The following is a 22685-nucleotide window of genomic DNA, read 5'->3' on the forward strand; positions in this document are numbered from 1 at the left end:
GCGTCCACATTAAGCAGCAAGATCGGCCTGTAGGACCCACATAGCTCTGGGTTCTTGTCCCGCTTCAATATTAACGAAATGGTAGCCTGTGACATCGTCGGGGGCAGCCCCCTCTATCCTTTGTCTTGTTAAAAACCTTGACCAGCAACAGCCCTAATATCCTCGGGAATTTCTTGTACAATTCTACCGGGAACCCACCTGGCCCCGGCCCTTTACCCGACTGCATTGCCTTCAAGCCCTCAGCTATTTCTTCAGCCCTAATCGGAGCCCCCAGCTCACCCACCAGCTCCCTGCCCACCCTTGGGAAAGTCGGCCCATCCAGAAAGCATTTCATCCCCTCGGGTCCATGGGAGGCTCCGAGCGATAAAGTCCGCTATAAAAATCCCTGAACGCCCTACTTAGCCCAGCCGAATCCCCAACCAGGTTCCCATCCCCATCGACCACCTTATCAATTCCCCTGACCGTATTGAAATATCCTCCCATCACCAGCTTGTGCGAGTCCAGATCCGGTATCTTCCCCAGTACCCTCTTAATGAATTCAACATCGTCCCAGTTTGGTGCATAGACATTAACCAATACCACCTTCCTCCCCTCCAGCTTACTGCTCACCATGACATAACGGCCCCCCCCGTCCGAAACTATACCTGGATCTGGAATTGCACCCGCTTATTAATTAAAATCGCCACCCCTCTCGTCTTAGTATCGAGCCCCGAATGGAAAACCTGGTGACCCAACCCTTCCTCAGCCTAACTTGATCCGCCACTTTCAGGTATGTCTCTTGCAACATCACCATGTCCGCCTTCAGAACCCTCAGGTATGCGAACACACGGGCCCTCTTGAAAGGCTCATTTATCTCTCTAATGTTCCAGGTGGTCAGCCTGGTTTGGGGGCACTGCGACCACCCCCCCCCCCCCCTCGCTGATCAGCCATCCCCCTTTCTGGGCCCGCCCCAGCCCATGTGCCGCGATGCCAACTGCCCGCCTCCGGGCAGCCCCCACCCCCGACCTCCTCTCCGTCACTGAACCCAAGTCCCTCCCTCGTCAGCAGAGTAACTCCCCCCCCCCCCCCCCCCCCCCCCCCTCAGCAACATCACCCTATAACCCAACCCCTGCCCCGTATTGAACCAATACACGCCCTCCACTAGCTCACCCAGCTAGCCTGGTGGCCCTCGCCTCCGGCACCACAAAGTCTCCCACCTATTATTCCCTACTCCCCCCCGCCCCCCCCCCGCCCATTGAAACCACTTCCCTCATCAAACCGAGACCGAACAATCTCCTAATTACCATAGGAGACAACCCAAGATAGACAGAGACCCGCACAAAACACCCCTCAATAGTACAAATTAAAGTAATACGAAATACAAAATAAAAAGCCCCCATCAACCACCCCCATCAAAACACTGAAAAACCCAACATAAAACAAATATCTTTTACTCCCCCATCTTCAACCAAACTTCAAAGACAGAAAAAAGGCAACAATCAAACCATATATACTTTGTTCAAGAAAGGAGAAAGATACTGTCACTTAAGTCCGAAAAGTTCTCAGTTGTGCGCCAGACCCTTCTTCTTGGCAAAGTCCATCGCCTCTTAGGGCGACTCGAAGTAGTGGTGCTGGTCCTCATGTGTGACCCAAAGGCGGTAGAGGAGCCCGAATTTCACTTTCCTCTTAAACAGGATCTCCTTCAGTTGCCTGAAGCCTGCCCTCCTTCTGGCCACCTCCGCACTCAGGTCTTGATAAACACGCAATATAGTATTGTCCCACTTGCAGCTCCTGGTATGTTTGGCCCACTGGAGAACACACTCTTTATCTAGAAATCTGTGAAACCGAACCACCATCTTCCTTGGGGGGGGGGGCGGTCCCCCGTCCGTGGCTTCCTCGCCATCGCCCTGTACGCCCTGTCCACCTCCAACGGTCGGGGAAAAGCCCCCTCCCCCAGAAGCTTCTGGAACATATTTGCCACAAAAGTGCCCGCATCAGCCCCTTCAGGGAGACCAACAATTCTCAGATTCTGCCGGCGCGCGCTGTTCTCCAGCTCTTCCACCTTTTCTAACAGCCTTTTCTGCTGATCCTTCAGCATCCCACCTCCAACTCGACCACCGTTTGGCGCTCCTCCTGGTCCACCAGCGCTTTCTCCAATTTCTGGATCGGCCGATACTGGGCATCCAGCCTGCGTTCCATCTGATCGATCGACTCCTTTATTGGGCCGAGACAATCTCGTTTCTGTCTAGCGAAGCCCTCTTGGATGACCCCCATCAGCTCCTTCACTGATGGCTGGGCCATCGCAGCAGGGGTCCGAACCTCGGCCATGTTAGCTTCAGCAGCCATTTCTACCCAGCCCTTGCTTATCTTTCGATTTCTTCCCTTACGGTCCCTTGGGTTCTCCGTTCCATGCACCACTGTGTGGATCCAGTGCCTAAATGTCCGCACTTTCCAAATCAAGACTCAAAGCTACGAAAAAGTTGGGGAAAAAGGTCCAAAAGCCCGGCCAGAGCGGGAGCCACCAAGTATGCGACTTACTCCCTCATAGCCGCCATCGGAAGTCCCTACTATTGACCAGAAACTTAACTGGACTAGCCATATAAATACTGTGGCTATTAGGGCTGGGAATCCTGCGGCAAGTAACTCTCCTCTTGACACCCAAAACCATCTACAAGGCACAAGTCAGGATTGTGATGGCATACTCCCAGGTTGCTTGGATAAGTGCAGCACCAACACTTGAGAAGCCCAACACCATCCAGGACAATGCAGTCCACTTAATTGGCACCCCATCCACAAGCATTCACTCCCTCCATCACCAACATACAGTGGCAGCAGTATGTACCGTCTGCAAGTTGCACTGCAGCCCTCAGCAAGGCTTCATCAACAGCACCTTCAATACCTGCAACCTCTACCATGTAGAAAGGCAAGAGCATCAGACACATGGGAACACCACCACCTGCAAGTTCTCCTCCCAAGACACTCACCATCCCGACTTGAAAATATATTGCAGGTTCCTTCTTTGTCACTGGGTCAAAATCCTGGAACTCCCTCCCTAACAGCACTTGGTCAAATTCCATTTGCCACTCTATTGTCCTGTAATCTAAGGCTTTCCTTTTCGCAATTTAACTATACAACTAATTTATGTGCTATTTATTAACTTAATGGTCATACCCCGCACATTCACATCTAGACCATTAATTCAGTGCCGATTATAGATTGAAACATGAGGATCTCTAATCTACATTACAGCAAGATAACACTAATGTTTAGTTATTAGGAATATTATCCACTTGGTACAAATATTTAGTTTAATTGGTTTGTGGATTGTTTACTTATCTTTAAGGTTGTTTATATTTTCGGTCTCTCAGAAGGGACTTCTCAGTTTGCAAAGGGGAAAGGCGGTCTACTGAACTTGCCTGTCAGGATCAGTTCGTTGAGGCCCGATGTGGGTGATAGTAATGATTACAATGTGCAATGCGTTTCTCTGAAGCAACATATTACCCAACCGCTGATGATTAATGAATGACACAAGCATTTGAGTCATGTGCAAAGGACGCTATTAGAGTCAGATTTCGGATTCAAAGACGTCAGTGGACACATTTTTCTTTTCAAAAACTAACCAATGGAAGAATTTTTAAAAATATTTTTTTAAAAAGGCTCCTGATTTGATTCTTGGCTTGCGATGCGTTGGCCGCGCTCGGGTGGGCAAGGGGTGGTGTCTGCCTTTCTTCCCTTTTCCTGGGCAAAGGGGAGCAAACACTCTGGCCTGTTCTCCAGCTCCGAATTCCTTTCCCCCTTTCCTGCTGGGATAGGTGCATTTGTGGACCAGGACCTGTCACAGCTCGTTTCGAGGCTGCAGAGTGGGTAAATCAAATAGTCAATACTCACTGGCAAGTTTCCAATGTGAAGAGAAGAGGAGAGAACATTGTGTTGGAGCAGAGGAGTAATTATTGAAAAGGTTATAGTTTTAACTAAATAAAATATTTAGTCTATAAATGATAGTTACACTTTAATTAATTTTCCAGATCATAGACTTCACTTGATGGAATTGAGCGATGTCTGATTTTTCGGACAGGAGGAGGATAATTTAAATTAAAGTACTAATTTCTCTTCTCACCTCCCACCCTGAGATAGGAAGGTGTTTTTGATTGGCCTCCCCATTTATAAGAGGTTGTGTACTTCCCAACCCCTTGGTTTTGGTGTGATCCGATTTCTATTAATAATCCCATAGCAAACCGAGTTAGGTTGAACTCAAAGGGTTAGTTTATTTGCACTCACTCAAAACACAGGAGGAGGTTCATAATGGTGTCTCCTTTGCAGTAAAATTGATAGAGAAAAGAAAGATTTACTGTGCAGAGGCAATGCAGAGAAAATAAAATTTCACATGGGTTCCAGAGTCCAGAATCAATGTCCAGTCAGGTATTTCTTCGCCAAGGTTGATGGGTTGAAAACCGATGTTGGTGGTGGTGTTCATAGAATCATCATAGAATTTATAGTGCAGAAGGAGGCCATTCAGCCTATCGAGTCTGCACCGGCTCTTGGAAAGAGCACCTCACTAAAGCCCATCCCCCCACCATATCCTTGTAACCCAGTAACTCCACCTAACCTGTTTGGACACTAAGGGCAATTTATCATGGCCAATCCACCTAACCTGCACATCTTTGGACTGTGGGAGGAAACTGGAGCCCCCGGAGGAAACCCACGCAGACATGGGGAGAACATGCAGACTCCACACAGACAGTGATGAAGCCGGGAATTGAACCTGGGACCCTGGACCTGTGAAGCAACTGTGCTAACCACTGTGCTACCATGCTGCCCGTGTTGACTTCACACAATGTGATAGACATGCAGAGATGATTCGGTCTTGTAAGTGATGGTACAGAATTTCCAGCAGAAGAGCTGTAGGTGGGGCCAGGTAGCCAACCTGGACCAGAGCTCCTCGACTGCAATGCTGCTTTAGAAGGTAAAATGGCAAACTGACTTTGCAGTTCCACAAGGCAATATTAATAGTTCCACAAATTAAAGGTCCATGTCTTCATACTGTCTTTGACAAAGAGTACGTATCCCTCATCTGGATCCCCGAAGTTGTTGAATGTCTCAACCAGTAAGTATTGAAAGGAAGCTTGAAGGGTCCTTTGCCTGAGCAGACGAGCAGACACCTGTCGGCCAGCCTGGGTTATGAAATGCAGATGGCTTTTGTATAGCTCTCTTTGAATTTGGACTGTGCAGCCCACAATATGGCGTTAGTGTCTCTTTGAGAAAGTGAGATGAATTGCCCTGATACTGCCAGGTAGTTTCTTTTGTTCGAGGGTCACGGAGAGACATGCGTTCAGCCATTTTTTTGTTTTTTGTTCAAATTTAATATTTAGAGATAGCAATGAACATATCTATATATTTTATTTAAAAAAGTATACAGGGTGAGTAGGGGTTGTTTAGCACAGGGCTAAATCGCTGGCTTTGAAAGCAGACCAAGGCAGGGCAGCAGCACGGTTCAATTCCCGTAACAGCCTCCCCGAACAGGCGAAGGAATGTGGCGACTAGGGGCTTTTCACAGTAACTTCATTTGAAGCCTACTTGTGACAATAAGCGATTTTCATTCATTCTTAGTCCCTCACATTAACACTATCACCTGAAATTTCTGTAGGTTCCCCAAATGTCAGCTATAATTTCAGTAGATACTTGGCAGAAACAACAAAGCAGACAGTGAAGATAAATTCATTCTGAGGGTGTGGTTGTTGCTGGCAAGGCTGACATTTTCTGCCCATCCCAGTTTCCCTGAAAAGGGTGTACTGCTGGTTGTTGTTTGATTGCTAGACCTTTTTATAGAGCAGTAAACAGACTGGTTTGTGATTGGAGTCACATAGGTCAGACAGAGCAAAGATGCCAGGTTTCATTCCTTAAGTGACAGCAGTGAGTCGTTTGGGTTTGTACGATTTTTTTTTTTAACTAAATATTTTTATTGAAGTTTACATTCTTACACTGTACAGGAGATTACTGAAATGGTTATTATTTATAATTTACATGCCGTTCCTTTTCGGCACCCCCTTCCCCTATTCTATTGTCTTTGGGCCCTAAGCAGTAATGTTGTAGCTCCTGGTTTAAGGAGCAGAGGGCCGCAGCGGAAGCGTGCTGGGCCATTAGCCCGAGGTCACACAACTATTCACTTCCTCATTTTTTTCTTTCAACAAGAACACACGTTTGAGCGCACTGATTCTGGTCAGCATAGTTCAGATACTTTAGTTTCGTGCTGAATGGTTGTTCTGTGAAGGTGATGTGATTTCTTCTGTGTCGTTATTCTGATGGGAAAGTGGAGAGTGACCGCAATCATCTTATAATAATAATCTTTATTGTCACACGTAGGCTTACATTAACACTGCAATGAAGTTACTGTGAAAAGCCCCTAGTCGCCACATGCCGGCCCTGGTTCGGGTACACGGAGGGAGAATTCAGAATGTCCAAATTACCGAACAGCACGTCTTTCGGGACTTGTGGGAGGAAACGGGAGCACCCGGAGGAAACCCACGCAGACACGGGGAGAACATGCAAACTCCACACAGACAGTGACCCAAGCTGTAATCGAACCTGCGACCCTGGAGCTGTGAAGCAACAGTGCTACCCACTGTGCCGCCGGGGATGTGAGTGCTGTCGTGGTGAGGGTTCGGAGGGTCGTTCCCATGCAGGAGGACTCCTCCATCGTCACCCATTCCATGTTTGATTCCCTTATCCATCCCCTCACTCTCTTGGCGTGGCTGCCCAGTAATAGCATTGCAAGTTCGGGAGGGCCAGGCTACGCAGGCTACTTTGCCTCTGCAGTGTTGTCTTAGTGATTCTTGGATTCTTCCCCTCCCTGTTTGGGTTCACCAGGAAAACCTCACTTTTTCCAGGCTGAGTTTGTAGCCCGTGAAGGCCCCAAACTCTTCCAGCAGCTTCATGATTTATTTCATGCCGTTTTTCGGGTCTGAGATGTAGAGGAGCAGATCATCCGCAAAGAGGTAGACTCTGTGCTCTCTACCTCCTCTTCGGATACCCTTCCAACCTCTCGCGTCTCGCACGGCGATCGCCACGGGTTCAATTGCCAGAACGAACAGGAGCGGGCATTCCTACCTGGTGCCTCTGTGCAACTGGAAGTATTCCGAGCTGGTGGTGGTGTTGGTCCAAACGCTTGCCTTGCGGCATTGTACAGGAGTTTCCCCCATGAGGTGAACCCTGTCACTGCACCAAACCGCTTCAATACCTCAATGAGGTACTTCCATTCGACTCTGTCCAGGGAGACGATCCCCTCTGCTATTCTCTCCCGGAGGGGGTCAATATCACATTCAGCAGCTTCCTGATGTTTGCGGTTAGCTGTCTGCCCTTGACAAAGCCTGTCGTCCTCAGCGACCACCTCTGGTACGCAGCTCACCAGTCTTTTGGCTGGACTTCTGCGAGTATTTCCGTACCCACATTGAGGAACAAAATAGGTCTGCATGATCCACATTCCGCCGGGTCGTTGTCTTTTTTGGGTTTAAACGATATGGTGGCCTGAGTTAGCATTGAGACGAGGTGGCCCTCGCTAGCGAGTCTGCGAACATCTCCCGTAGGTGCGGAGCGAGAGCCAGGCCAAATCTTTTGTAGAGGTCCGCTGGGTACCCGTCGGGTCCGGCGCCTTCCCTGCCTGCATGGAGGTGATGCTCTCCATCACCTCTCCCAGTCCTATTGGTGCTTCGAGCTCCCTCCATCTATCGTCCCCCACAACTGGCATGTCCAGTCCAACGAGGAACCATTTCATCCCCAAGTGCCCATCTGGGGACTCAGAGGTGTACAGGCCCCAGTAGGAGGCCTCAAAGGCTTTGTTGACCATTTTTGGTTCGGCTACCAGTCCACCTTGCTGTCCTTTACCTGGGCTATTTCCCTCATGGCTGCCTGCTTTCTCAGCTGGTGAGCCAGCAGGTGGCTAGCCTTCTCTCCATGTTCATAAAAGGTCTCGCATGTCTGGCAGAGTTGGTGCAGTGCCTTCCTGGTCGATACAGGTTAAAGTCAATTTTTAGCTTTTTCCTCTCCGCCAGAAGCTCTACGGTCAGGATCTCGGAATATCTTCTGTTGACCTCCAGATCAGTAGCTGCCCTCTCTTCTCTGTCTCTACGAGCCTTGGAGGCTATAATCTTTCCCCTAGCTTTCAGTGCCTCCCAGAACATGGAAGGTGAGACTTCCCTGTTCAGGTTGTTCGTAACGTACTCACCTATGGCCTGTGATGTTTTCTGACATAAGACTTTGTTGGCCGAGAGGGCCGTGTCAATCCTCCACGTGGGGCATTGGGCATGGTCCGTCTCCAACCTCACATCCATGTGATGTGGAGCGTGTTTGGAGATGATATTCGTGGAATATTCTGCTCTGCTATTTCTGGAAGCACCGATTTTCCCCACAACAAAGAAGTTGATGTGGGTGTAGACCTTATGTACTGGTGAGAAGAACGAAAATTCCTCCTCACCCAGGTGCAGGAACCATTATGCGTCCACTGCCCCCATCTGCTCCATGAACGTTCCCAGTTTCCTTGCCATGTCTGTCGCTTCCCCATTCTGGGGTTTGATTGAACATAGAACATAGAAAATACAGCACAGAACAGGCCCTTCGGCCCACGATGTTGTGCCGAACCTTTGTCCTAGATTAATCATAGATTATCATTGAATTTACAGTGCAGAAGGAGGCCATTCGGCCCTTTGAGTCTGCACCGGCACTTGGAAAGAGCCCCCTACCCAAACTCAACACCTCCACCCAACACCAAGGGCAATTTTGGACACTAAGGGCAATTTATCATGGCCAATCCACCTAAACTGCGCATCCTTGGACCGTGGGAGGAAACCGGAGCACCCGGAGGAAACCCACGCAGACACTGGGAGGATGGGCAGACTCCGCACAGACAGCGATCCAAGCCGGAATCAAACCTGGGACCCCGGAGCCGTGAAGCAATTGTGCTATCCACAATGCTACCATGCTGCCCTTAAGAGCAAATAAATCTACACTATATCATTTTACCGTAATCCATGTACCTATCCAATAGCTGCTTGAAGGTCCCTAATGTTTCTGACTCAACTACTTCCACAGGCAGTGCATTCCATGCCCCCTCTACTCTCTGGGTAAAGAACCTATCTCTGATATCCCTCCTATATCTTCCACCTTTCACCTTAAATTTATGTCCCCTTGTAATGGTTTGTTCCACCCGGGGAAAAAGTCTCTGACTGTCTACTCTATCTATTCCCCTGATCATCTTATAAACCTCTATCAAGTCGCCCCTCATCCTTCTCCGTTCTAATGAGAAAAGGCCTAGCACCCTCAACCTTTCCTCGTAAGACCTACTCTCCATTCCAGGCAACATCCTGGTAAATCACCTTTGCACCTTTTCCAAAGCTTCCACATCCTTCCTAAAATGAGGCGACCAGAACTGTACACAGTACTCCAAATGTGGCCTTACCAAAGTTTTGTACTGCTGCATCATCACCTCACGGCTCTTAAATTCAATCCCTCTGTTAATGAACGCGAGCACACCATAGGCCTTCTTCACAGCTCTATCCACTTGAGTGACAACTTTCAAAGATGAATGAACATAGACCCCAAGATCTCTCTGCTCCTCCACATTGCCAAGAACTCTACCGTTAACCGTGTATTCCGCATTCATATTTGTCCTTCCAAAATGGACAACCTCACACTTTTCAGGGTTAAACTCCATCTGCTACTTCTCAGCCCAGCTCTGCATCCTATCTATGTCTCTTTGCAGCCGACAACAGCCCTCCTCACTATCCACAACTCCACCAATCTTCGTATCGTCTGCAAATTTACTGACCCACCCTTCAACTCCCTCATCCAAGTCATTAATGAAAATCACAAACAGCAGAGGACCCAGAACTGATCCCTGCGGTACGCCACTGGTAACTGGGATCCAGGCTGAATATTTGCCATCCACCACCACTCTCTGACTTCTATCGGTTAGCCAGTTCATTATCCAACTGGCCAAATTTCCCACTATCCCATGCCTCCTTACTTTCTGCAGAAGCCTACCATGGGGAACCTTATCGAATGCCTTACTAAAATCCATGTACACTACATCCACTGCATTACCTTCATCCACATGCTTGGTCACCTCCTCAAAGAATTCAATAAGACTTGTAAGGCAAGACCTACCCCTCACAAATCCGTGCTGACTATCCCTAATCAAGCAGTGTCTTTCCAGATGCTCAGAAATCCTATCCTTCAGTACCCTTTCCATTACTTTGCCAACCACCGAAGTAAGACTAACTGGCCTGTAATTCCCAGGGTTATCCCTAGTCCCTTTTTTGAACAGGGGCACGACATTCGCCACTCTCCAATCCCCTGGTACCACCCCTGTTGACAGTGAGGACGAAAAGATCATTGCCAACGGCTCTGCAATTTCATCTCTTGCTTCCCATAGAATCCTTGGATATATCCCGTCAGGCCCGGGGGACTTGTCTATCCTCAAGTTTTTCAAAATGCCCAACACATCTTCCTTCCTAACAAGTATTTCCTTGAGCTTACCAATCTGTTTCACACTGTCCTCTCCAACAATATCGCCCCTCTCATTTGTAAATACAGAAGAAAAGTACTCGTTCAAGACCTCTCCTATCTCTTCAGACTCAATACACAATCTCCCGCTACTGTCCTTGATCGTACCTACCCTCGCTCTAGTAATTCTCATATTTCTCACATATGTGTAAAAGGCCTTGGGGTTTTCCTTGATCCTACCTGCCAAAGATTGTTCATGCCCTCTCTTAGCTCTCCTAATCCCTTTCTTCAGTTCCCTCCTGGCTATCTTGTATCCCTCCAATGCCCTGTCTGAACCTTGTTTCCTCAGCCTTACATAAGTCTCCTTTTTCCTCAGAACAAGACATTCAACCTCTTTTGTCAACCATAGTTCCCTCACTCGACCATCTCTTCCCTGCCTGACATATCGAGGACACGTAGTACCTGTTCCTTGAACAAGTTCCACATTTCACTTGTGTCCTTCCCTGACAGCCTATGTTCCCAACTTATGCACTTCAATTCTTGTCTGACAACATCACATTTACCCTTCCTCCAATTGTAAACCTTGCCCTGTTGCACGCACCTATCCCTCTCCATTACTAAAGTGAAAGTCACAGAATTGTGGTCACTATCTCCAAAATGCTCCCCCACTAACAAATCTATCACTTGCCCTGGTTCATTACCAAGTACTAAATCCAATATTGCCCTTCCTCTGGTCGGACAATCTACATACTGTGTTAGAAAAGCTTCCTGGACACACTGCACAAACACCACCCCATCCAAACTATTTGATCTAAAGAGTTTCCACTCAATATTTGGGAAGTTGAAGTCACCCATGACTACTACCCTGTGACTTCTGCACCTTTCCAAAATCTGTTTGCCAATCTGTTCCTCCACATCTCTGCTACTATTGGGGGGCCTATAGAAAACTCCTAACAAGGTGATTGCTCCTTTCCTATTTCTGACTTCAACCCACACTACCTCAGTAGGGTGATACTCCTCGAACTGTCTTTCTGCAGCTGTTATACTATCTCCAATTAACAATGCCACCCCCCCACCTCTTTTACCACCCTCCCTAATCTTATTGAAACATCTATAACCAGGGACCTCCAACAACCATTTCTGCCCCTCTTCTATCCAAGTTTCCGTGATGGCCACCACATCGTAGTCCCAAGTACCGATCCATGCCTTAAGTTCACCCACCTTATTCCTGATGCTTCTTGCGTTGAAGTATACACATTTCAACCCATCTCCGTGCCTGCAAGTACTCTCCTTTGTCAGTGTTCCCTTCCCCACTGCCTCATTACACGCTTTGGCGTCCTGAATATCGGCTTCCTTAGTTGCTGGACTACAAATCCGATTCCCATTCCCCTGCCAAATTAGTTTAAACCCTCCCGAAGAGTACTAGAAAACTTCCCTCCCAAGATATTGGTGCCCCTCTGGTTCAGATGCAACCCGTCCTGCTTGTACAGGTCCCACCTTCCCCAGAATGCACTCCAATTATCCAAATACCTGAAGCCCTCCCTCCTACACCATTCCTGCAGCCACGTGTTCAGCTGCACTCTCTCCCTATTCCTAGCCTCGCTATCACGTGGCACCGGCAACAAACCAGAGATGACAACTCTGTCTGTCCTGGCTTTTAACTTTCAGCCTAACTCCCTGAACCTGTTTATTACCTCCACACCCCTTTTCCTACCTATGTCGTTGGTACCAATGTGCACCACGACTTCTGGCTGCTCACCCTCCCCCTTAAGGATCCTGGAGACACGATCCGAGACATCCCTGGCCCTGGCACACGGGAGGCAACATACCTTCCGGGAGTCTCGCTCGCGACCACAGAATCTCCTATCTATTCCCCTAACCATTGAATCTCCAACTACTATTGCTTTTCTATTCTCCCCCCATCCCTTCTGAGCCCCAGAGCCAGACTCAGTGCCAGAGACCTGGCCGCTAGGGCCTTCCCCTGGTAGGTCATCCCCCCCCAACAGCATCCAAAACGGTATACTTGTTTTGAAGGGGAACGGCCACGAGTGATCCCTGCACTGTCTGCCTGTTTGTTTTTTTCCCCCTGACTGTAACCCAGCTATTCTTGTCCTGTACCTTGGGTGTGGTTACCTCCTTGTAACTCTTCTCAATCATCCCCTCTGCCTCCCGGATGATCCGAAGTTCATCCAGCTTCAGCTCCAGTTCCCTAACACGGTCTTTGAGGAGCTGAAGTTGGATGCACTTCCCGCAGGAATAGTCAGCGGGAATGGGTCAGTCCGTCAATGGGTCCTGTACGCCGTTAAATTCCCCCCCCCCCTTGATCCGTCGGTGTGTGTCAATGGTGGGGATCTCCACCATGGTCTTCATTATAAATTCCGTTTAGCACGTACACATTTACCAAGACTACCGGTGCCCCATCTAGGACACCGCTGACCATGGCATTCCATCCCCCTTTGTCCGTAACCATCTTTGTCACTATAAACACAGTCCTCTTGTTTTTCAAAATAGCTACCCCCCTCGCCCTCGTCCCATAGCAGGAATGGTAGATCTGTCCCACCCAGTCGATCCTTCTCCCTTGGGTCTGTCTCTTGGAGGAAGACCATGTCGGCTTTCAAACTTCTCAAATGGGTGAAGACTCTGGATCTTTTCTCGGGCCGTTAAGTCCCCTAATGTTCCAGGTGATAATCGTGGTGGGGGGATTTTGTCCCCCGCCTTCCTGCGAGATCAACCATACTTACCTTCTGGATGCACTCCTGCACTCCGAGGTTCCCCTCTGTTAGGGGGCCATCCAAAATGGCCACGGCTGCGCGTTCCTCATCGCTGCCTTGTCAGATTTTTGTCTGGGCCATTCGCACGCACAAACCCGTCTGCCTCTGCTGGGACGGTAAAATAATGTTCTTTGTTCTGGAATGTCCCCCAGGGCCTGGCTGGGAATAACATCCCACATTTTATTCTGTTTTTGTACAGGGTCGATTTTGCTTGGTTAAACTCGGCCCTGCACTTTGACAGATGTGCTTGAGCTGCTTGATGTGGGAGCTGGCAGATCCCATTGCGAGCTGCAGCGACCACATCTGCAGTAAGTGTTGGCTGCTCGAAGAGCTCCGGCTCAGAGTTGATGAGCTGGAGTCTGAGCTTCAAACACTGAGGTACATCCGGGAGGGGGAGACTTACCTGGACACTGTGTTTCAGGAGGCAGTCACACCTGTCAGAGTAAGTAGTTTAAATCCTGCCAGTGGCCAGGGACAGCAGGGTGTGACTGCAAGTCAGGCAGGTAAAGGGAACCAGCAGTCAGGAACTCAGGAGCCTCAGCCCTTGACTCTGTCCAACAGGTATGAGGCACTTGCTCCCTGTGTGGATGGCGAACAGGGCTGCAGGAAGGATGAGTCAGCTGACCAAGGCACCATGGTTCAGCAGGCCATTCAAGGGGAGGGAGTAAATAGGCAAGTTGTAGTTGTAGGGGATTCTATTATCAGGGGGATAGATAGTATCCTTTGTGAGCAGGATAAAGAGTCCCGCATGGAATGTTGCCTGCCCGGTGCTAGGGTGCGGGACATCTCTGACCGGCTTGAAAGGATACTGGAGAGGGAGGGGGAGGATCCAGTTGTTGTGGTCCATGTCGGTACCAACAACATAGGCACGTCTAGGAAAGAGGACCTGTTTAGAGATTATAAAGAGCTAGGATTCAAATTAAAAAAACAGGTCCTCAAGGGTCATATTCTCCGGATTACTGCCCGAGCCACGTGCAAATTGGCATAGGGAGGCAAGAATAAGGGAAGTTAACACGTGGCTGAAAGAGTGGTGTGGGAATGAGGGGTTCCTTTTCATGGGACACTGGCATCAGTTTTGGGACAGGGGGGACCTATACCGTTGGGATGGTCTCCACCTGAACCGAGCTGGGACCAGTGTTCTGGCGAAAAGAGTAAATAGGGTGGTCAATAGGACTTTAAACTAAAGATTGGAGGGGTAGGGAAAGTCAGGGAACCAAGAGGTGAAGTAATCAGCGGGGAGCGTAGCTGCTTAGGAATAAAAAAAACACGAACAGACAAAACTCAAGAGTGGTTACGATTGTCCCCATCCCACAAAATATGACACAGTGTATGGAAAGGCTCAGTAAACCAAGGTCCACCACACTAAGAAAACAAAAAGGGACGGTCAATAGAGAATTAAAGGCGCTATATTTAAATGCGCGCAGTGTACGGAACAAGGTAGATGAGCTTGTGGCCCAGATTGTGACTGGCAGGTATGATGTGGTAGGCATCACAGAGACATGGTTGCAGGGGGTTCAGGACTGGCATTTAAACATCCAGGGATTCACAACCTATCGAAAAGACAGAGAGGTGGGCAGAGGGGGCGGGGTTGCCTTGTTAATTAGGAATGAAATTAAATCAATAGAACTAAACAACATAGGGTCGGATGATGTGGAGTCTGTGTGGGTAGAGTTGAGGAACCACAAAGGCAAAAAAACCATAATGGGAGTTATGGACAGGCCTCCTAACAGTGGTCAGGACCAGGGGCACAAAATGCACCACGAAATAGAAAGTGCATGTCAGAAAGGCAAGGTCACAGTGATCATGGGGGACTTTAATATGCAGGTGGACTGGGTAAATAATACTGCCAGTGGACCCAAGGAAAGGGAATTCATTGAATGTTTACAGGAGGGCTTTCTCGAACAGCTTGTGATGGAGCCCACGAGGGAACAGGACATTCTGGACTTAGTGTTATGTAATGAGCCAGACTTGATTAAAGATCTTAAAGTAAGGGAGCACTTAGGAGGCAGTGATCATAATATGGCCGAATTCAATCTCCAATTTGAAAGAAAGAAGGTAGAATCAGATGTAAAGGTGTTACAGTTAAATAAAGGTAACTACAGGGGCATGAGGGAGGAACTGACGAAAATCGACTGGGAGCAGCGCCTAGTGGGAAAGACAGTAGAACAGCAATGGCAGGAGTTTCTGGGAGTAATTGAGGACACAGTACAGAGGTTCATCCCAAAGAAAAGAAAGGTTATCAGAGGGGGGATTAGGCAGCCATGGCTGACAAAGGAAGTTAGGGAATGCATCAAAGCAAAAGAGAAAGCCTATAATGTGGCAAAGAGTAGTGGGAAGTCAGCAGATTGGGAAGGCTACAAAAACAAACAGAGGATAACAAAGAGAGAGATAAGGAAAGAGAGGATCAAATTTGAAGGTAGGCTAGCCAGTAACATTAGAAATGATAGTAAAAGTTTCTTTAAATACATTAAAAACAAACGGGAGGCAAAAGTTGACATTGGGCCGCTCCAAAATGACGCTGGTAATTTTGTGATGGGAGACAAGGAAATAGCTGAGGAACTGAATAAGTACTTTGCGTCAGTCTTCACAGTAGAAGACATGAGTAATATCCCAACAATTCCGGAGAGTCAGGGGACAGAGTTGAATATGGTAGCCATCACAAAGGAGAAAGTGCTAGAGAAACTAAGAGGTCTAAAAATTGATAAATCTCCGGGCCCAGATGGGCTACGTCCTAGAGTTCTAAAGGAGATAGCTGAAGAAATAGTGGAGGCGTTAGTTATGATCTTTCAAAAGTCACTGGAGTCAGGGAAAGTACCAGAGGATTGGAAAATCGCTGTTGTAACCCTCTGTTCAAGAAGGGAACAAGGAAAAAGATGGAAAATTATAGGCCAATTAGCCTAACCTCGGTTGTTGGCAAGATTCTAGAATCCATTGTTAAGGATGAGATTTCTAAATTCTTGGAAGTGCAGGGTCGGATTAGGACAAGTCAGCATGGATTTAGTAAGGGGAGGTCGTGCCTGACAAACCTGTTAGAGTTCGTTGAAGAGATAACAAATAGGTTAAACCAAGGAGAGCCAATGGATGTTATCTATCTTGACTTCCAAAAGGCCTTTGATAAGGTGCCTCACGGGAGACTGCTGAGTAAAATAAGGGCCCATGGTATTCGAGGCAAGGTACTAACATGGATTGACGATTGGCTGTCAGGCAGAAGGCAGAGAGTTGGGATAAAAGGTTCTTTTTCGGAATCGCAACCGGTGACGAGTGGTGTCCCGCAAGGTTCAGTGTTTGGGCCACAGCTGTTCTCTTTATATATTAACGATCTAGATGACGGGACTGAGGGCATTCTGGCTAAGTTTGCCAATGATACAAAGATAGGTGGAGGGGCAGGTAGTATGGAGGAGGTGGGGAGGCTGCAGAAAGATTAAGACAGTTTCGGAGAATGGTCCAAGAAATGGCTGATGAAATTCAACGTGGGCAAGTGCGAGGTCTTGCACTTTGGAAAAAAGAATAGAGGCGTGGACTATTTTCTAAACGGTGACAAAATTCATAATGCTGAAGTGCAAAGGGACTTGGGAGTCCTAGTCCAGGATTCTCTAAAGGTAAACTTGCAGGTTGAGTCCGTAATTAAGAAAGCAAATGCAATGTTGTCATTCATCTCAAGAGGCTTGGAATATAAAAGCAGGGATGTACTTCTGAAGCTTTATAAAGCATTAGTTAGGCCCCATTTAGAATACTGTGACAATTTTGGGCCCGACCCCTCAGGAAGGACATACTGGCACTGGAGCGGGTCCAGCGGAGATTCACACGGATGATCCCAGGAATGGTAGGCCTAACATACGATGAACGTCTGAGGATCCTGGGATTATATTCATTGGAGTTTAGGAGGTTGAGGGGAGATCTAATAGAAACTTACAAGATAATGAATGGCTTAGATAGGGTGGATGTAGGGAAGTTGTTTCCATTAGCAGGGGAGACTAGGACCTGGGGGCACAGCCTTAGAATAAAAGGGAGTCACTTTAGAACAGAGATGAGGAGAAATTTCTTCAGCCAGAGAGTGGTGGGTCTGTGGAATTCATTGCCACAGAGGGCGGTGGAGGCCGGGTCGTTGAGTGTCTTTAAGACAGAAGTTGATAAATTCTTGATTTCTCGAGGAATTAAGGGCTATGGAGAGAGAGCGGGTAAATGGAGTTGAAATCAGCCATGATTGAATGGTGGAGTGGACTTGATGGGCCGAATGGCCTTACTTCCGCTCCTATGTCTTAAGGTCTGCCCCAATGTCTTGGTATACCCGTATTCTGTGTCCTTCTCAACTGCTCGCTTTTGTCTGCTGAGCCCAACACAGGATCCTCCACTGATCCTGGTACGTGTGCAGTTTGCCGATTATCTTCGTTGGCTGCTCCCCAGCCCTGGGCTTCAGTCAGAGTGGCCTGTGTGCCCTGTCGATCTCCGGCGGCTTGGGGAAGCTGTCCCTTTCGACCACGTTGCCCAGCATCTGAGCCACATAGTCTGTCGGGTCGCTGCCCTCGTTTGTCTCTGGGAGGTCCACTATTCGAATATCTTGCAGCCGAGACAGGTTTTCCTGATCCTTGACTTCCCCCTTCAGGCTCCTCTGGGTCACCACTAACCTTTTTATTTCGGCCTCCGGGCTACAAACCTGTCACTCTTGTCGGTGAACGCCTTTTCAAGCTCCTGGATCGTCTTCCCCTGAGCCTCCAGCTTCTTCCCCATTCCACCGATTGCTGTCTGCATGGTGACCAGCACCTCCGCCACCTGGATCGCCACTTTAATTGCCTCCCTCATCGCGGTCAATTCCTTAGTCAGGAATATCTTCCATTCGTCTGTCAGGGGTGGCCAGGGCCACCCCACCCCGCCTTGTGGGTCCGCCGAGTTGCTCGCTCGTGGTTCTTGCCCTTTTGCACTGCTTCTACCTTCCCTGTGGCCTCTTGAGCTCCCAGTTGTGGCATAATACTCCTGTCCTCTTCCTTTTCTGTTTACGGGTGGAATGAGTCTGAATTTTTGGGCTATATTCGTCCAGAAGTGCCTATTTTACTGTGTTCTGGCGGAGAGCTACCTGGGGCGAAATTCTCCTTCCCGCCGCGCCACATTCCAGCCCCGACCTGCCGGCGGGATGTTCCGTTACACCGGCCGGTCAATGGGGTTTCCCATTGTGGGGCAGCCCCACGCCGTCGGGAAACCCCCGGGCGCCGGCAAAACGGAGAATCCCGCCGGCAGAGAATGACGCCCCGAATGTGCGACTGCTCAGCACATCCCAGTCTCCGGAAGTTCGGGTTTGTATAATAATTCCGACAGCCGCATGGTCACTTGCATTGACTCCGGCTTCTTATTTTCATATTTAAAAAAAAAAATGGATTCAGGACCTCAAACTGTTGTGGAATTTAAACTCACATTCTCTGCATCATTATTCCAGATTTCTGGGTGATGAACTCAGTACCATAACCACAGCATCGCCAGCTTACCATTAGTTTCTGTGGTATTGTTTTATTTTTCTATTTTTACTCTCCTCATTTTCCACTTTTTCATCAGATATACAACCAACAAAAGATGACCACGATAACAAATACAATAGCATCCCCCAACCAGCATACTCTCCAACATACAAACCCAACCATCATCCTTACAGCCCAAATACAAAAGAAGAAAGACCAAAAGAGAATCCACGATCATCCCATACATAGTCAACAATAAAAGTATACTGAACCCCCCCCCCCCCCCCCCACCCCCCGCAATGTTTGATGATATCCAATTATTGAAAGTGCAAGGTAAACAGTGCCCATGAATTGTAGAATCCTTCCATCCTCCCCTTCAACTCGTACTTAACCTTCTCGAGCGTCAAAAATTCCAGCAGGTTCCCCGGCTAAGCCGAGGCACAGGGCGGAGAAGCTGACCTCCACCCCAACAGGACCCGCCTTCGGGCAATCAGCGAGCCGAATGATAGGACATCTGCCTGCAGCCCGGGCTGGTCTGACACTCCGAAAATGGTTTCTAGGGGCCCTGGTTTGAACCTCACATGCACCACCCCTGAGATAACCTTAAAAACCTCCCTCCAATACCCCTCCAGTTTTGGGCAAGAACGTGGTTTGTGGGACTCCTCCCCCATCGCCTGCACATCCTCCACCCCTTCAAAGTTCGGCTCATCCTCGCCCTCGTGAGGTGCACCCAAGACCACCTTCAACTGTATCAGCCCCAACCTTGCGCACCCCCGGCTGACTCAGCTCCTGACCTTTTCAGCAATCACTGCCCAGTAATAATACAATAGATTTGGGAGGCCCAACCCCCCTGCCTGCCGTCCTCTTTGCAGAAGTACCTTCCTAATCCTAGCCACATTTCCCCTCCCCCATTATTCAAGGCAATCAACTTCTCCACCTCTTTGAAAAACAGCTTTGGTAAAAAGATCGACAGGACTGAAATATAAACAAAAACCCCAGCACACATTCATTTTAATCGCCTGCACCCAACCTGCCAGCGACAGAGGTAAATGTCTTAAAACATGAAACCTTGTTGTGTGACCTTTTCAGTCAGTCACTGGAAATTCAAGTAAACTTTTAAAGTTATAAGTGTCTACGGGGATTATGATACCTGTGTGAGACATTTTACTATGTTAAAGGCACCATTTGGAAGAGGCTGTTCTTGCTACGTGTGGTGAATGTATTCACCATAATGCATGCATATACCATAACCTGTGACTTATGACCGGGAAGTGGTGATATGAACCGCTTCCAGGTACTGTACTGTAACCTCGGTATGGCTCCACCTCTGGCTCCGCCCACACCGGGGCATATGTAGGCCGGCCTCTTGTGGGCGGCATTCATCTGTACTACTGACTCTGGCTCGGCAAGTTCATGACTAATAAAGCCTTATGTTCACTCGCTCTCGCTGCCTCTCTGTGGATTGAAGGTACATCAATTTATTAGTCATCGACAGCACCATGGAAGCCGCTCTAAAGCCAGACAGGCTCAAACCCGACGCCCGCGCGTCCGAAGCCAAGGAAATATTTGAACATTGGCTTCGATGCTTCGAGGCCTACATCGAGTCCTCAGCAACGGTTCCCTCGGAGACCCTCAAACTGCGACTCCCCCACGCTCGGGTGAGCCATCGAATCTCGGTAATGATTGAAAAAGCGGCCACGTATGAGGAAGCGGCCGCAACCCTCAAGGTGCACTTCGTAAGCCCGTGAACGAGGTGTTCGCTAGGCACCTCTTCACTACTCGCCGTCAACGCGCCGGAGAATCGTTAGACGAGTATCTGGAAACCCTGACCCTATTTGCAAGAAACTGCAGCTACTGAGATGTGATGGCGGAGGAGCATATGAACTCACAGATCTGGGACACTTATGTGGCGTGGGTCCGCTCTAACTATACTAGGCAGAGCCTGCTGGAAAACGGGATCTCCGACCTGCGGGACACGGTAAAGCTAGCTACCTCGCTCGAGGTGGCCTACCAGAACCTCAGCACATTCCCCACGGGCCCGGGCCCGGCGACCCCCTTCTGGACACTATCGTCACGGCCCCCGTCGGACCCACCCACGCCGCAGCCCGGAGAACCGCAATGCTACTTCTGTGGTCAGGGCCAACACCCCGGCAGCGTTGCCCAGCCCACACGGTGACGTGCAGCGACTGCGGGGAAAAGGGGGCACTACGCAAGAGTCTGTCTGGGCCGATCCAAGGCCCAGAAATCGAAAGCACACCAGGCCCGACCCATGGACTCACAGTCCCACAGACCTCGCAATGTGGCTGCGTGCCTGCTCGAAACGCCCTCCCTTGACGCATCACTGGCATCGTGCAAATCGTGGGGGCTGCCATCTTGGCTGCCGGCCCCAACACCGACCGACACGTTCGACTCATGGGGGCTGCCATCTTGGCCGCCGGTCCCAGCACCGTCCGACACGTGCGACACATGAGGGCCGCCATCTTGCGACTCCACCGACCACGCAGGCTACCCACAGCTGGGCGCGTGACCCTCGTTCAGTCGCAGCCGAAACCACTGAGGAACTCCATGATGGTCGTCCGGGTCAACGGGCATGAGACCCCCTGCTTCTTCGACTCCGGGAGCACGGAGAGCTTTGTCCACCCGACCCGGTAATGCGCTGCTCCCTCCACACCTACTCCGCCTCACAAACAATCGCCCTTGCCTCCGGGTCTCATTCGGTCCAGATCCGGGGGTACTGTATCGCCAACCTCGCGATACAGGGCGCAGAGTATACCCAATTCAAGCTCTACATCCTCCGCCACCTCTGCGCCACCCTACTACTCGGATTGGATTTGCAGTGTAATCACCGAAGCCTGACCTTACAGTTCGGCGGACCCTTGCCTCCCCTCCCAGTATGCAGCCTCGCGACCCTCAAGGTCTCCCCCCACCTTCACTCTTTGCAAACCTCACTCCAGACTGTAAGCCCATTGCCAGTAGGAGCAGGCGGTACAGCTCGCTAGCCATGGTATTTATCAAGTCAGAAGTCCAGTGACTGCTGAGTGAAGGGATCATAGAGGCCAGTAACAGCCCCTGGAGAGCGCAAGTGGTGGTCGTCTAGACCTGGGAAAAGAACCGGATGGTTGTGGACTACAGCCAGACAATTAACCGGTTCATGCAACTGGATGCGTACCCCCTCCCCCGCATAGTGGAGATGGTCAACCAGATCGCACAGTACAGTGTGTTCTCCACGGTCGATCTGAAGGCGGCCTACCACCAGCTCCCAATCCGCCCGTCAGAGCGCCACTACACTGCCTTTGAAGCAGCCGGCCCACTCTTCCACTTCCTCAGAGTCCCTTTCGGCGTCACTAATGGGGGTCTCGGTTTTTCAGAGAACGATGGATTGAATGGTGGGCCAGTACGGTTTGCGGGCGATATACCCATACCAGGACAACGTGACCATCTGCGGCCATGACCAGCAGGACCATGACGCCAACCTTCAGAGGTTCCTCCAAGCCGCCCAATCCCTCAACCTTACATACAACAAAGAAAAGTGTGTCTTCCGTACTACCCGACTGGCCATCCTCGGCTACGTCGTGGAGAACGGAGTCCCAGGGCCCGACCCCGACCGCATGCGCCCCCTCACAGAACTCCCCCCTCCCCACAGCCTCAAGGCCCTAAAACGATGCCTGGGACTGTTCTCATACTACGCCCAGTGGGTCCCCAACTATGCGGACAAAGCCCGCCCACTGATTCAAACCACCTGTTTCCCCCTGATGGATGAGGCCCGCTCAGCCTTCAGCCGCATCAAGGCCGACATCACCAAGGTCTCAATGCACGCAGTGGATGAGTCCATCCCTTTTCAGGTAGAGAGCGATGCGTCAGTCGTCGCACTGGCCGCCACACTCAACCAGGCGGGCAGGCCAGTAGCTTTTCTCTAGGACCCACAACACTTCCGAAATTCAACACCCCTCGGTCGAGAAGGAAGCACAAGCCATAGTGGAAGCCGTGCGGCACT

At 49.7% G+C, this 22685-nt stretch overlaps 1 protein-coding gene across 1 annotated transcript in view; it reads left to right on the forward strand.

Moving 5' to 3' along the window:
• LOC140428294 (tumor necrosis factor receptor superfamily member 5-like) overlaps positions 1–22685 on the forward strand; it is a 97837-nt gene that overhangs the window by 69380 nt on the left and 5772 nt on the right. The gene's annotated exons all lie outside the window — the stretch shown is intronic.

The sequence above is a fragment of the Scyliorhinus torazame genome, chromosome 8 (assembly GCF_047496885.1).
Source record: "Scyliorhinus torazame isolate Kashiwa2021f chromosome 8, sScyTor2.1, whole genome shotgun sequence".
Classification (NCBI taxonomy): Eukaryota; Metazoa; Chordata; class Chondrichthyes; order Carcharhiniformes; family Scyliorhinidae; genus Scyliorhinus; species Scyliorhinus torazame.